Below are 12,376 nucleotides of genomic sequence, written 5' to 3' on the forward strand. Positions count from 1 at the left end.
TTACTGAAACACAAAACAATTTATGAGTTTTGGTACAGTTGAAAAAAAACCATTAAGAACACTTTTTGAAAAAAATAAAGCATTTTAAGACTGTTGCTTTATATTATTTAATTTTCGTTCGTCTACTTTGGTATCTAATTTGGTATACACAATGATCTCATTTCAATGATTGAGTTTCGGTTTGGCTCCGGTGATAAGGGAGCGGATGTTATCATCATCCGCTCCCTTACTTCAAGGTACGAATTAATACTCATCCCCTATCTAACAGGAAAACAAAATCATCATATGTCAATTTTGAATTTCATCCCGGATTCCTTGTTTAATCTATTTTATTCACATTTTTAATAAGCTCATCCTTTTCCAATTTTTTTTTACCTAATTTTGAGGTATTTGGATTTTACTTTTTCTGTTTCTACTTCATATGAATTCTCCTTTCTATTTCTTGACGTTGCCTTTATGCATACGGCCTGTTTTTTTTAAGGTTCATTTTTGTGTTTGTGTTGACTCAAAACCCGAATTCAGATAGAAAATGTTTGTGATATTTCATTTTATACAATACAACTTCTTCATTTGCCAACATGATACCAAACTTGCTCCGAAATTTAAACGCTAAATAATACAGCTTCTTCGTTTGTCAGCATAATCCCTAAATGTCCCATAGTTTCACTGAAATTTAAACGCTAAACAATATAACTTCTACATTTGCCAACATCATCCATAACTTTCACCAAAATTTAAACGCTAAATAATATAACTTCTTCATTTGCCAACACTAACCTTAACTTTCACTGAGTTTCACCAACATTTTCACTAAAATTTAAACGCTAAATAATACAACTTCTTCATTTGCCAATATAATCCCTAGCTTTCGCCAAACTTCATCGAAATTTAAACGTTAAATAATATAACTTCTTCATTTTCCAACACAATCCATAACTTTCACCGAGTTTCACTGAAATTTAAACGCTAAATAATACAACTTCTTCATTTGCCAACACAAACCTTAACTTTCACTGAGTTTCACCGAAATTTTCACCGACATTCAAACGCTAAATAATATAACTTTTTCATTTGCCAAAAAATCCCTAACTTTCACCAAGTTTTGCCGAAATTTAAACGCTAAACAATACAACTTCTTCATTTGCCAAAATAATCCCTAGCTTTCGCCAAACTTCATCGAAATTTAAACGTTAAATAATATAACTTCTTCACTTTCCAACACAATCCCTAACTTTCACCGAGTTTCACTGAAATTTAAACGCTAAATAATACAACTTCTTCTTTTGCCAACTTAATCCCTAGCTTTCACCAAACTTCAATGAAATTTAAACGCTAAATAATACAACTTCTTTATTTGTTAACACAATCCCTAACTTTCACTGAGTTTCACCGAAATTTAAACGCTAAGTAATACAACTTCTTCATTTGCCAACAAAATCCTCAACTTTCAGCGAAATTTAAACGCTAAATAATATAACTTATTCATTTTCCAACAAAATCCCTAACTTTCACCGAGTTTCACCGAAATTTGAACGCTAAATAATATAATTTCTTCATTGATCAACAAAATCCCTAACTTTCACCAAACTTCATCGAAATTTAAACGTTAGATAATATAACTTCTTCATTATGCAACGTAATCTAAAACTTTCACCGAAATTTAAACGCTAAATAATATAACTTCTTCATTGGCCAACAAAATCCCTAACTCTCACTGAGTTTTCCCAAAATTTAAACGCTAAATAATACAACTTCTTCATTTGCCAACATGATCCCTAGCTTTCACCAAACTCCATCGAAATTTAAACGCTAAATAATATAACCTCTTCATTTGGCAACGCAATCTAAAAATTTCACTGAAATTTAAACGCTAAATAATATACCTTCTTCATTTGCCAACATAATCCCTAGCTTTCACCCAACTTCACCGGAATTTAAACACTAAACAATATAACTTCTTCATTTGGTGACACAATCTAAAACGTTCACCGAAATTTAAACGCTAAATAATACAACTTTTTCATTTGCCAACATAATCCTTAACGTTCACCGAAATTTAAACGATAAATTTTATAACTTTTTCATTTGCCAACAAAATCCCTAACGCCGAGTTTCACCAAAATCTAAACGCTAAATAATATATCTTCTTCAATACCCTTGTAAATACCCTTGTAGAGGGTAAATACCCTTGTAGAGGGTATTAAAATAGTCTGATTGCCGTTTACTCGATAAAATATATCTTAGAGATATATTTAAATATATCTTAAAGATATATCTTATTATATATCTATATATATTTTTATATATATTAAAGATATATCTTATATATCTTATTAAATATATCTTAAAGATATATTAAAATATATCGATAAAATATGAGAAAGACATGAAATGGAATTATTTTGGTACTATTGAAGACAAGTTAAGAATTGAGACATAAATTTTTCACAGTGTTAGAAAGAAAAATGCTTAATTTTGTAAGTACTGGAGAGAAAGTTATGCCATTTCTGTTGAAGTAAAAATGCTCTTTCAACACAGTGCATACCAGTTTGAACAAAAGTTTATATAGATTTATTTTGAGGAGCTTCTTTTACTATTTTCCGATCTCGCTTTCTACAAATTAATTGTTTTTTAATCGCATATTACATTCACGACTTATTAAATTTATTAAGTAAGCCATGTTTATTTATAAATCCTGACACAACTCCTGACATAAAATGCAAGATTTTTTTTTTCGGAGCAAAAAAACCGTCTGGTTTGCATATTCTTTTAGTCTTGACAGTAAATATTTAGACTATAGTTGGTATTTAGTTAACTAATGCATCTTACTTACTTACTTTCGGTGGGAACCAGAGGAAGGACTCTTCTTCCCGGCACCAATGGACTTTGGAATTACTTCCGATAACCACTTCGATACGTCGGCTGCAGCTTCCCCTGACGATCTTCAGCCTTCCTTTGTCCCATCTCCGACCATGCCTCGGGAAGTCTCACCATGGCTCAAGATCCTCTTTGGATTTTGAAAAAGATTTTTTTTTTCTGTCCTCCCCGATGTTGTCTCCAGAATGGTGCTAGCTAAAAGATGAGGACGTCCCGAAATATCGTGATTTTGGGGCAATGAAAGGTGTGGCCGAGGAGCTTGAGTTAACGTCTTTTGATGACAAGAGATGGCTTTTCAGACTGGCCGTATTCTAGACCACCTGTTGATTCACAGTTTATAGCAAAGAGTCACGTTAAAATTAACAGTTACTAATCCTGACACGGAATGAATTATTTTTCTTCCTTATTAAAAAATTCGCCTGACTGGCGTGTTAAATAAGTTTTTAAATTAAATATTAATAATAAATGGTTTAAAACCGTCTTACCATTGGTTTTATCTGGTTTTGTACTTTGCAGTTTTTTTTTTTTTTTTTTTTTTTTTATTTAAAAGAAATTAAGATAATAACTTTTTACCTACTTTAAGAAAATTTAGGGGTTAATAATAAATGAACAAAATTTTTATACAAATACTAATTTAAAAATTTAAACTACTCGGAATCTTATTTTGTTTTGAGTTGACATAGCTAGGCTGGGTAATGCTTCGCTCCCAGAAATGCCGACACCTCGATATTCTGAACATTTCGACGATAATAGTGCTATTACTAAACTTATATCTAATCAAATTTATGTCTTTCCGTTTGTTTGTCCTTTATACATTACTGCACTGTTGATCCTATTGTCAAGAAACCTTAAGAAATTATTGAGTACTCTCTTGCACATCGTTGTCTGGCTCTTTCCAGATAAAAGGCAAACTCATTCAGCCTACAAGTAAACCTACTGTGAAAAGCATGACGTTTGAGAAAACCAATGTTCGAATTTATCGATTCAGTGCATTATCGTGTTTTTCAATTGACACCCCAATGAAACCGATTGTTGTGGAAACCTTTCTACGGTAGGGGGGGGGGGGGGGTTATCGGGGAAAATTTGTCCGGGGGGCGTTGAAGGTTTTACAAAGGGGTTTTTCCCGGATTAGAAGGGTCCGGGGGGAGAATTTCAAGTGTAGAGAATGGTTTGCGGGAAGTTTTCTGAGAGAGGAAGTATTTTTCGCGGGGGATAATTTCCACGCGGGAATTTGAGTTAGTAGGCCTATCATAAAAAATACTCATACCTGAAATAGATGTCATCGAATACCCACATATTTTCACCTATATTTAATTTTAAATGAAAAGGTTGTTTTGTACCCGAAATAATTTAAATTCTTATTTTTAGTTGATGTGAAAGTGAGTAGTAATATAAATTAATCTGGCAATTTCTCAAGAGTGCTCGAGCTCTCGGCCTTCCCATGTACTATACAATTTTAAGAACATAGCGGCACCTCTCCCGTTTTTGGTTGTAATGTTTTTTTTTCTACTTTTTCCCAAATTTCTCTTGAAAATATCTTTTCACTCTTTATTCTACTGTTTAGAAGTGTATAAATTTGCTATTCATAAATAGAACAACGGAAAAATTATTCCTCAACAGAGATGATTGTTTTAATTATTTTTTTAGGTGAAACATTTATGTTATCAACTGAATTTAGGAGAACAAAATAAAAAATTAGCTACTAACATCTTTCTACCAAAAGCTTCTATTTAACTTCTCGTAATTGTTGTCACTATCTTGTTACAGCACAGTTGATAGATGATCTGCTGGGCTATAATGGGCCCGAAGTTCAATCCCCACTGCAAAAGGATTGAGCGACAAGCTTGCTACTTGTCCCTGTAAAAAAGTTCCAGCAACTGACGCCCTATGCACGCCTGGGCGTCAATCCGACGCCCTATGCACCAGCAATGGCTCTGGAGGATCTTTTTCCTTTAATTTTTTGTCACTGATAGGATTCGCATGCGTGTACGCGGAACATTTTCAGGGAGGGAGGTGGGGTTGCTAGAATTTACCCTAAAGAGAACTAGATACTATGTTAATAATACTAATATATTAATAAAATGTTATGTTCAAGTTTTGATTCAAAATCTTGGACGATACAGAGGCAAAACAGGGTGCGATAGGAGGAAGGAGGCCTGGTTGTCATTAAGTGACCCTAGATTGGCCAAATGTAGTTTGGTCCTTAAAAAGCAATAGAAATTTTCAACTTCAAATTGATTGAGTTCCTGTCCAAGTTTCTCCGATCGAAACTGTCATATAAAATGGTCTATAACAAAAAAAAATAAAAGAAAAAAAAACACATGAGACGCAAATGGCAACGGTACCGTTTAACATGTACTGTATATACTTTTCCCAGGATTTCAAGCTCAGCAGTAAAATTCCTAATTTTTTCCGGGATTGCAAGGACTCAAATTTACAGGAGAAAAATCTCAAAGGGTCGTGACCCTGTGGTACATTATAATTTATTAAATATTTGTGCATTGATGAAACTTGTAACATAAAATAATAATATAGATAAATTGACAGTAATAACAAAAGCATAAAAGTATATGAACATAATGATAATAAAAAATATAATTAACACAGAATTTTTAGGTTTTGTTTAACATACATATGCTTTTTCAAGAATGAAATTCTAAGAACTTGGGAGAAATTCCAAGAAATGTCAGCTTAATTAAAGACAACACAAACCCTGAGTTACTGCCATATTCCCGAAACTTAAAACAAAATCAGTACTTGTACTTACTTGTACTTGGATCAGGACACAAGCTATGTAGCTCTCCCTGGTGACAGGATCTGGCAGACTGTTGAATTCCACAGGTTCCCCTTTTGGGGTTAATGGGGCGATAATTTCGAGCCGTGAAGGGTCGCATCTGCGACCATATCTCCGGAATCCGCCAATCGGTTCGAAGTCAGATTTGACGGGGTTGAGCCAAGTTTTGGCTTGTCCTCCATGTCGTTTCCTCTAATCAGGTGCTGGATTGCAGCGTAGGCTTTGATTTGTAAAAGTCTCGGCCGGTCTTTGGTAAACATGGTCGAACCAGGACAGTTGGCAGCGTGGAATGATAGATGTGATGACGTACTTCTGGTCATATCGTTGGCGGATGATCGTATTTGGTCGCTGAGTCGTAACCCCAATATGTTCCTCAGGCATCTGTGTTCAAAAGTGTTGAGGGCGTGTGCCTCGGTGACTTTTAAGGGCCACGTCTCACAGCCATACAGTAAGACCAATCAGACTAGGGCATCATAAATGCGAATTTTCATTTTCTGGTGGATTTCCTTCCTTTTCCATAGCGGCTTCCACAGCTGTGCACAGACAGCAGAAGCAAATGCAATGCGGCGTTGGATTTCTTCACTACATCCGCCGTTGATGTCAATGTACGATCTGAGATACTTGAATTTATTGACAACTTCAATCTGCTTTTAGTTAAGGCTTATAGGGGTAGAGTTTATATCCGGGGCATTAGACATAGCTTTAGTCTTGTCAATATTAAACTTGAGCCCCACTAGGGCTGCAACTTCGGAGACTTCAGAGGCATATTCTGGGCTTCGCCAATGGATTAGCCAAGAACAGCAACATCAACGACATAATCAAGGTCGGTGGTACTGAAATCAGGGCTAACCTTGACTCCTTCGAGGTTTAACATTGCGTTTTTCATTACCCAATTGACGACTAAATTGAATAGTTCGGGAGAGAGTACACACCCTTACCTTACACCGAAGTCGATATCAAATAGCGAAAAAAGTTCTCCATTGACCTTGATGCTGGCTCGTGTATGTTGATAGTAAGCCTGAATGAGTCGTATGATCTTAGGTGGGACACAGTCCTCTTCCATTTCCATCCAAATTCCTTCCCGGATGACTGAATCGAAGGCCGTAATGAAGTCGATGAAGACAGCGACGGTTATTTATTGATGCTTAGCTCTATGTTCAAAGATCTGCCTCAAGGTGAATAGTTGGTCAATACAGCCCATGCCGGCTCAGAAACCAGATTGGTCGGGATGGGTTCTAAAGTTGTGGACTTTACAGAATCGGTGAAGCAGAATTATTACAAAGATCTTTGCCGCAATGTTCATTAGTGAGATCCCTCTGTAATATTTGCATTCAGTGCGGTAGCCTTTCTCGAAGACTGGCAGTATAACTGAGCCTTTCCATTCCTGAGGAAACCGTTCCGAGACCAGATTGAGCAGAAGAGCTTATGTAGTTTCTCGGCGAGAATAGGAGCAGCTTTGTAGACTTCTGTCGGGATAGAATCTATGCCTTGCGCCTTATGGTTCCTCAACTTCTTGATTGCCTCTTTGACATCTCTTGTATTGAGAGAAGTGATAATTGACTTTGCTGTATGGGGCTTGTTGACTCGGAGGTACTGAGTTAAGGTTTCTTAGTTTGAGTGTAGTGGCGATATTATTGGGAGGCGTTTGAGTGGAAGAGATGTTGTGACTGGGGTTCAGCAGATTCTGGAAGTGGTACTGCCATCTTGCAATTATGTCATCTTTTCTTGACAGAAGCTTTCCATCTTCGCTTCTCACTCCAGTTGAGATATTTTTACTTTTCCCAGTTGCTTCTTTTAGTAGTTGGTAAAACTTTCTGTTATCTGAATGACTAGCAACCTTCTGCATATCTGCAGCTACGTGGTCCCAGTAGCGTTGCCTGTCGCGGCGGATGGATCTATGGCATTCTTTTCTCAATGTTTGAACACCGTAGACTTGGTATTTCCGATCTGCTGTTTCTGGTTTAATAGCTTGAAGGTGTCTTCTGAGATCCACTTTTTCCTCTTCCCATTTAGTCTGCCAAGGACTTTTTTTTAGAGGCGTCTTTTATAGTGTCTGATCTTCCTCCACTCGTCTTCTATGTTTATGGTGGTTGGTTCGTTATCGTCGTCCGCGGACAGGATGTCAAAACGGATAGATAATTTCAAGCGGAACTCTTCTGTGACTACTTTATCATGAAGACATGCTACATCTTATCTCGGAGGAAGTTGCGTTTGTTTCCTGGACGCGAACCCTATGGTTAGGAAGCTTTTGGCAGCATAAGATCGGAGCTGTTCTTCGCTCCTGTGTCGGCTCCAAGGTAAGCTCTACACTTCAGCATAGAGCTTTGCCATCAGGAGGATATTAACAAGTAATCCACATAGGATTGGGATCTTCCATCTCGAGAGCGCCAGGTAATCCTCTAAGATAGTTTATGTTGGAATAACGTATTTGCAAATACAAGAATATGCTGCTGGGCAAATTCTATGAGTCGCCTTCCACGCGCGCACCTGTTCTCCCGTCCAAATCTTCCAACAGCTCTTTCACGGTCTTTCAACAGGGGCATTAAGATACCCTCCTAGGATGAGTAGATAACGGTTTGAGATTGTTCTCAATGACTGGATCAGAGCATCGTAGAACTTGTCGACTATAATTTCGTCCGTGGCTCTGGTTGATGCATAGTCTGAAATGACAATAAAAAAACTGATTTTAAGAAGACTAAGTCAATGAGACTAGGACTAAGTGAAGGTGAAGAAGTGATTCTGGGTACCCAAAACATTGATCAGGTGGACAGCTTCAATAAGTGAAGCTGCCCACCTAGGTAGTATTATTAGTAAAGACGGTGGGTTCATTGAAGATGTTAAAAGTAGAACAACCAAGGCCCAGGGCGTTTTTACAAAGTTGAAAAAAGTTTGTAACGACAGGAAGATAGGTCTGCGAACCAAGATTAGAATATTGGAAGCTACAGCGATGACAGTGGTCGCGTAAGGTTCTGAAAAGTGGGCGCTCCAAAAACGGGGGAATATTTGCTAGATGTCTTCCCCCGTAAAATTAGTATTTTACCAATTTTACGTAATTTTCGTATTTTACGTAAATTACGCATTTTACCTAGTTTACCGATATTTCACGTATTTTACCAGTATCTTGTATATTTTACGACGCCTTGTAATTTTCAGAGCACAAAAGCACGAAGAGGCTGAAGAAAAAAGATTGAATATGATTTTGTTTTGTGTATAGCTAGGTTCCCTGGTTTAAAAGGCGGTCTGTCTGACTTGTTATCAAAACAAACACTTGTTATCAAAACGGTCTCTTGTTATCAAAACAATAAAGTGTATTATAGAACAGGTAATTATAATTTAAAATGCTAAAATAGTAGCTGAAATAAAATGACATTAGTTCTGTGAGCTGATAAAGACATACAGCGCTATAAGCAAGATTAACACATCAAAAAGAAGAAAAAAAAAAATTAAATTTCAGAGAAAAATGAGGACATTGTCAGCCAGCGGGCAAAAACGAAGCGAAAATTATAGAGGCACATATTTTGGGTATTTCCGCCCAGCCGTCTTCAGTGCTCAAAAAAGAAGAAAAACTAATCTTTTATTTGCTTCAAATATTAAAGTTGTATCATCAAAAAGAACTATATGATCTGGATTTTCAACAATGTGGAGGGCCAAAGCCGAATCAATATTCTCATTTTTTTTTTAAATTTCACATCTCAGAGGAACCTTCTATTCATGCCGTCTTTTCCCCGGGATCCGGCGTTTGCCCTCCCCCCGAAAAAGATCCTCCGTGGGTAATTCCCTCCTATTTTACCTTTGAATAAATCCCGGATTTTCATTAGAATGGAAATCGAAATTTCTACTCTCCTTTTTATGTCGGGGGCACTCGTATTGCAGTACCTGTAGTACAGGTAAAGACCCATAAGGGTTCAATGTATTAACATTTGTTCAACTGTTTTGTCCCAGAGGCACTAAATGTGGGAGAGGTGATCGAATAAGCTTTGGAGGGGTTTCAGTCAATTGGAAATTGAAATTTCCAGAGCCCTTTCCTTAAATTTATCCTGTTTTTCAACGAATTGCTATCGAATGAGATGTTACTGACTACAGAGTCTAAAAGAAATTCCTATTCTTGTTTAAAGGCCCTTGTGTTTCAGTAGTTGTATTGAATCTTCAGACAAATACAAAATTAGCTCTAAGAGAGAGACAAAGGGAGGGTGGAGGTAGAAGTTGATATATAATCCTGAGGGCCGTATCCTGGTGTTTGTTTTAGGGGGGGGGTGGGGGCGGGCGTCGGAACAGGCACGGTCACCAGAATCAGAATCTAAATCTGAAGGGGAGGAGCTAGATTTGCAAGCGAATCCTGTTGAAAACAGTCTTAATGACTGTGAGATTGACTGAATGTTCCGCCCTTATGATCCAGTGCAAGGTCTTACAAACCTCTTTTTTAATTGTATTCGATACTTTTATTAATAAATGAAAAATAACATGTATATGATATGAAGATTGTGGCTGAATACAGCATATTTAAAGATGCAAGACTGTTAGGGTAACATTTCTTAGGTTTAAATATAGAAAAAAAGACTAATAGGATTTTTCTCCCAAATAATCGTAAAGTTCATTTTTTTTTACTTTTTTATTCATTTCAGGCAGAGTCCAATTGCTGCGATATGACCCTAAGCACATGATTACCAAAGGAATAAACGAGACGGATCAAATTGACGAAACTCTAGAATCTAGATGAAGTGGTATTTTAATGGACCTTTTTTAAATCTCAAGTCCAGGAAAATCGGAATCATTACAATATTACGTTAAAAGTTGTAAGTGAAGCTTTAAAAGAAATGCTCAACTGGTCTTGTAGTTAAATGGCAACTCTAAAACACCAATTTAACCTGTAATTCCTTGGGAGTACCTCATTTTACCAATTTTACTTACCGAGTTTTTATTTGACGGTAATTTTACAACACTAAAATTACCTACGGATTGTTTTGGGTACCCGAGAGATAGACAGCATCTGAAACAGTGAGCAGTACAAAAAATGTGGTTCAATCCCACTTTCTAGGGTTATAACGAGAGAGAGGTTGAGAGGGCTAGGATGCGTTCTGCGGATGACAGAATGCCAAAGATCGTCCTTGTCGGCCAACCGTCTAGAGCCAAACGAAAAGAAGGTCGTTCCCGAATGATGTGGGAGGATCCTGCAAGGACAGATTTAAGAGAATTGGGAACTTCTTGAGGGTGTAAAGAGGGAGGTTTTGAATAGATTCGGATGGAGGAGCGTGCGTAGCTGTGTAGGCCCCAGGCGGCTTGGTGTTGCATTGAGTTGTTAGTACTGTAGTAGTATATAGACATGAAAACAATAATAATAAATATAACTAACACAATTTGTGGGTAGTCTTTAACATATGCATATGTAAAACATATTCTATTCCCATGATTCAAAGCTCAAGATGAAATTCTAACATAGCTGAAAATTTTAAAGAAAAACCCGACTTATTTTTGAACATTTTGGACTTGACTTTCTTAATTAAACAGAAAGTTTCTTTTCTTAAATAGCCTGTTTCAGCTCTGTTTTTCAAGTGATTCATCTACTTGCTCCGTTTCATTCAAAACATAAACAACCTCCCTGTATAAATTTCTACGTAAATATAACCACGAGAGGAATCGGAAATTTGTGATCAGAGGTTGATTAAATAATCAAAGCTTAGATTTAGTGAATTTCCATTTTACTAAACTGAAACTTACTTTCAAAATAGTAAAAAACTACACAGATAGACAAGAAAACAACAGGTAACAAAGAATTAGTCATTTATTGCTTCCCAAAGAGCACATAACAATAAAGTGATATCAATGTATATACACAGATTAACTTGAAAAATATTAATAATATATCACACACATAACTTTGATATTTTGAAAGATTAAGAGCACAAGAAATGACGGAATTGAAAATAATTCACTAACCATGAACAAATGTGTTACAAACAAATAGCTTAAGTCAGCAGCACTAATGCATCATATGATATCCCCCAATTTCATTATGACCAGTGGCATCAATTCAAGAAATTAAAGGGAGGAGACAGATTTTTCATTTTTTACAATGAAGATACGAAAAAGAGTATTTTTTAATGAAACAAATCCTTAAAATAGGTATTTTCTAGTCTAGGTGGGGTTGGGGGAAGACAAGAAACATTAAGGTGGACACACCCTCTTTCCGAAATTGAAGTCACTGATTCTGGCAAGCGTGGTCATGACCAAGATTGTTTTTGTGAGGAGGGGGGGGATTATGGACACTCAAAAGATGAGGGAGGTGATGGATGAAGGAGCAATAAAAAATCAAATGCTAGTGTGCTCTGACGAGTCGCCCTGACTGATAGTGATAACTTGGGAGTAACTTATTTTATTTAAGATGTTTTTGTTCTTGACTTTATGATGACCTATAGTTACTAACTACAACCTTGCATGTGGACAGATCTCCCCTCTTTGGTTGATTGTGGGACAAAAATCTGATGGATTTTCTTTGTTGTCAGATTAAATCAAATTGCAATTAAATTGAATCGCATTAAACTTCAATCAAATTAAATAATTTCAACTTCTAATTAAACTAAATTAAATTTCTAATTACACTTATAACTAGGACTACCTACTAAGAATTTAACAATATTTTGAAACCACTTGCAAGAATGTAGAAGATGAGGGTAAAAAACCGTTAGTTTTTTTGTCTTTTTAAGCATC

At 36.3% G+C, this 12,376-nt stretch overlaps 1 protein-coding gene and 1 long non-coding RNA gene across 5 annotated transcripts in view; both read right to left on the reverse strand.

Annotated features, from left to right (window-relative positions):
* The window catches only part of LOC148943258 (uncharacterized), a 746,113-nt gene that overhangs the window by 537,082 nt on the left and 196,655 nt on the right, over positions 1 to 12,376 (reverse strand). The gene's annotated exons all lie outside the window — the stretch shown is intronic.
* Positions 3,074 to 6,917, reverse strand: LOC148943260 (uncharacterized). The gene is made up of 2 exons (XR_016142978.1): positions 5,645 to 6,917; positions 3,074 to 3,197 (listed from the first exon to the last, which is right to left on the reverse strand). It is a non-coding gene; the product is annotated as an uncharacterized LOC148943260 (long non-coding RNA).

This window comes from Artemia sp. Qi Xiang Cuo, chromosome 15 (assembly GCF_049724085.1).
Source record: "Artemia sp. Qi Xiang Cuo chromosome 15, ASM4972408v1, whole genome shotgun sequence".
Taxonomy (NCBI): domain Eukaryota; kingdom Metazoa; phylum Arthropoda; class Branchiopoda; order Anostraca; family Artemiidae; genus Artemia; species Artemia sp. Qi Xiang Cuo.